This window comes from Phyllobates terribilis, unplaced genomic scaffold (genome assembly GCF_046119375.1).
Source record: "Phyllobates terribilis strain yellow unplaced genomic scaffold, ASM4611937v1 Scaffold_39__1_contigs__length_11870865, whole genome shotgun sequence".
NCBI lineage: Eukaryota > Metazoa > Chordata > Amphibia > Anura > Dendrobatidae > Phyllobates > Phyllobates terribilis.
In genome coordinates this window covers 5,042,467-5,046,322 of record NW_027362799.1, presented here as the reverse complement: position 1 = coordinate 5,046,322, position 3,856 = coordinate 5,042,467, and positions in this window count along the sequence as shown.

The window sequence follows — 3,856 nt, the reverse complement described above, 5'->3', positions numbered from 1 at the left end:
GGTCGCAGTAGCTTAATAACACGGTTTAAATGCCCCTTTGAAGAGATGTGCAGGTTGCAGTAGCTTAATAAGACGGTTTAAACGCCCTTGGAAGAGAGGTGGAGGTCGCAGTAGCTTAACAAGACAGTTTAAAAGCCCCGTTGAAGAGACGTGCAGGTCGCAGTAGCTTAACAAGACGGTTTAAATGCCCCTTGGAAGAGCGGTGGAGGTCGCAGTAGCTCAACAAGACGGTTTAAATGCCCCTTGGAAGAGACGTGCAGTTCGCAGTAGCTTAACAAGACGGTTTACACGCCGCTTAGAAAAGCGGTGGAGGTCGCAGTTGAGTAACAAGATGGATTAAATGCCCCTTGGAAGAGACGTGCAAGTTGCAGTAGCTTAACAAGATGGTTTAAATGCCCCTTGGAAGAGCGGTGGAGGTCACAGTAGCTTAACAAGACGGTTTAAATGCCCCTTGGAAGAGACATGCAGGTCGCGGTAGCTTAACAAGATGGTTTAAATGCCACTTGGAAGGGCGGTGGAGGTCGCATTAGCTTAACAAGATAGTTTAACTGCTCCTTGGAAGAGACGTGCAGGTCGCAGTTGCTTAATAAGACGGTTTAAATGCCCCTTGGACGAGACGTGCAGGTCGCAGTAGCTGAGCAAGACGGTTTAAAAGCCCCTTGGAAGAGACGTGCAGTTCGCAGTAGCTTAACAAGACGGTTTAAATGCCCCTTGCAAGAGAGATGGAGGCTGCCGTAGCTTAACAAGACGGTTTAAATGCCCCTTGGAAGAGACGTGCAGGTCGCAGCAGCATAACAAGAGGTTTTAAATGCCACTTTCAAGAGACGTGCTGATCGCAGTAGCTTAACAAGACGGTTTAAATGCCCCTTGGTAGAGACATGCAGGTTGCAGCAGCTTAACAAGATGGTTTAAATGCCCCTTCTTAGAGACGTGCAGGTCGCAGTAGCTTAAAAAGATGGTTCAAATGCCCCTTGGAAGAGACATGCAGGTCGCAGTAGCTTAATAAGACGGTTTTAATGCCCCTTGGAAGAGACGTGAAGGTCCCAGTAGCTTAACAGGACGGTTTAAATGCCCCTTTGAAAAGCGGTGGAGGTCGCAGTAGCTTAACAGGACGGTTTAAATGCCCCCTGAAAGAGACGTGCAGGTCGCAGTAGCTTAACAAAACGGTTTAAATACCCCTTGCAAGAGACGTGCAGGTCGCAGTAGTGTAACAAGACGGTTTAAATGCCCCTTGGAAGAAGCATGCAGGTCGCAGTAGCGTTACAAGATGGTTTAAATGCCCCTTGGAAGAGATGTGCAGGTCGCAGTAGCTTAGAAAGACGGTTTAAATGCCCCGTGGAAGAGACGTGCAGGTCGCAGTAGCTTAACAAGAGATATAAATCACTGCACTCCCTCTGAGTGTGCACGAGTAGGGGCCGAACCCTGGTATATCAGATCAAAAGAGCCTCGGCACTCAAAAATCAACTTCAACTAGCGGTGGAGACCGCGTTGTTATGCCCAAGCCCCCACACGCCTTCCAGCAGGCAGCCCTTTTGGGAACCGTTCATTGCTCACATCTCTCACAGAATCATCTGTCAACTGAAGAAGGTCGCTAAGACCGAAACGTTTTGTTGGTGTTATTTCTGTGTGCAGATTTGTTTCACAAAGCCAATAAATTTTCTCTTGCAAAAGGACGTTTGAGTGCCGAGGCTCTTTTGATCTGCAGTAGCTTAACAAGACGGTTTAAATGCCCCTTGGAAGAGACGTGCAGGTCGCAGTAGCTTAACAAGACGGTTTAAATGCCCCATGGAAGAGACGTGCAGGTCGCAGTAGCTTAACAAGACAGTTCAAATGCCCCTTGGAAGAGCGGTGGAGGTCGCAGTAGCTCAACAAGATGGTTTAAATGCCCCTTGGAAGAGAGGTGCAGTTCGCAGTAGCTTAAGAAGACGGTTTACACGCCGCTTGGAAAAGCGGTGGAGGTCGCAGTAGAGTAAGAAGATGGTTTAAATTTCCCTTGGAAGAGACGTGCAGGTCACAGTAGCTTAACAAGATGGTTTAAATGCCACTTGGAAGAGCGGTGGAGGTCGCAGTAGCTTAACAAGACAGTTTAAATGCCCCTTGGAGGAGACGAGCAGGTCGCAGTAGCTTAACCAGACAGTTTAAATGCCCCTTGGAAAGACGTGCAGGTCGCATTATCTTAACATGACGGTTTAAATACCCCTTGGAAGAGGCTTGCAGGTCGCAGTAGCTTACCAAGACGATTTAAATGCCCATTGGAAGAGACGTGCAGGTCGCAGTAGCTTAACAAGACGGTTTGAATGCCCCTTGGAAGAGCGGTTGAGGTCGCAGTAGCTTAACAAGACAGTTTAGATGCCCCTTGAAAGAGACGTGCAGGTCGCAGTAGCTTAACAAGACGGTTTAAATGCCCCTTGGAAGAGCGGTGGAGGTTGAAGTAGCTTAACAAGATGGTTTAAATGCCCCTTGGAAGAGACATGCAGGTCGCAGCAGCTTAACAAGACGGTTTAAATGCCCCTTGAAAGAGACGTGCCGGTCGCAGTAGCTTAACAAGACGTATTAAATGCCCCTTGGAAGAGACATGCAGGTCGCAGTAGCTTAATAAGACGGTTTGAATGCCCCTTGGAAGAGATGTGCAGGTCGCAGTAGCTTAATAAGACGGTTTAAATGCCCTTGGAAGAGAGGTGGAGATCGCAGTAGCTTAACAAGACAGTTTAAAAGCCCCGTGGAAGAGACGTGCAGGTCTCAGTAGCTTATCAAGACGGTTTAAATGCCACTTGGAAGAGACGTGCAGTTCGCAGTAGCTTAACAAGACGGTTTAAATGCTCCTTGGAAGAGCGGTGGAGGTCGCAGTAGCTTAACAAGACAGTTTAAATGCCCCTTGAAAGAGACGTGCAGGTCGCAGTATCTTCACAAGACTGTTTAAATGCCCCTTGGAAGTGCGGTGGAGGTCGCAGTAGCTTAACAAGACGGTTTAAATGCCCCTTGGAAGAGACGTGCAGTTCGCAGAAGCTTAATAAGACGGTTTAAATGCCCCTTGGAAGAGACGTGCAGGTTGCAGTAGCTGAGCAAGACGGTTTAAAAGCCCCTTGGCAGAGACGTACAGTTCGCAGTAGCTTAACAAGACGGTTCAAATGCCCCTTGCAAGAGAGGAGGAGGCTGCAGTAGCTTAACAAGACAGTTTAAATGACACTTGGAAGAGACGTGCAGGTCGCAGTAGCATAACAAGAGGTTTTAAATGCCCCTTTCAAGAGACCTGCAGGTCGCAGTAGCTTAACAAGATGGGTTAAATGCCCATTGGAAGAGCGGTGGAGGTCGCAGTAGCTTAACAAGACGTTATAAATGCCCCTTGGAAGAGACATGCAGGTCGCAACAGCTTAACAAGACGGTTTAAATGCCCCTTTGAAGAGACGTGCAGGTCGCAGTAGCTTAACAATACGGTTTAAATGCCCCTTGGAAGAGACATGCCGGTCGCAGTAGCTTAAAAAGATGGTTTAAATGCCCCTTGGAAGAGACATGCAGGTTGCAGTAGCTTAACAAGACAGTTTAAATGCTCCTTGGAAGAGACGTGCAGGTCGCAGTAGCTTAACAAGACGGTTTAAATGCCCCTTGGCAGAGCGGTGGAGGTCACAATAGCTTAACAACACAGTTTAAATGTCCCTTGGAAGAGACATGCAGGTCGCAGTAGCTTGACAAGATGGTTTAAATGTCCCTTGGAAGAGACGTGCAGGTCGCAGAAGCTTAACAAGACGGTTTAAATGCCCCTTGGAAGAGACGTGCAGTTCGTAGTAGATTAACAACACGGTTTAAATGCCCCTTGGAAGAGACGTGCAGGTCGCAGTAGCTTAACAAGACGGATTAA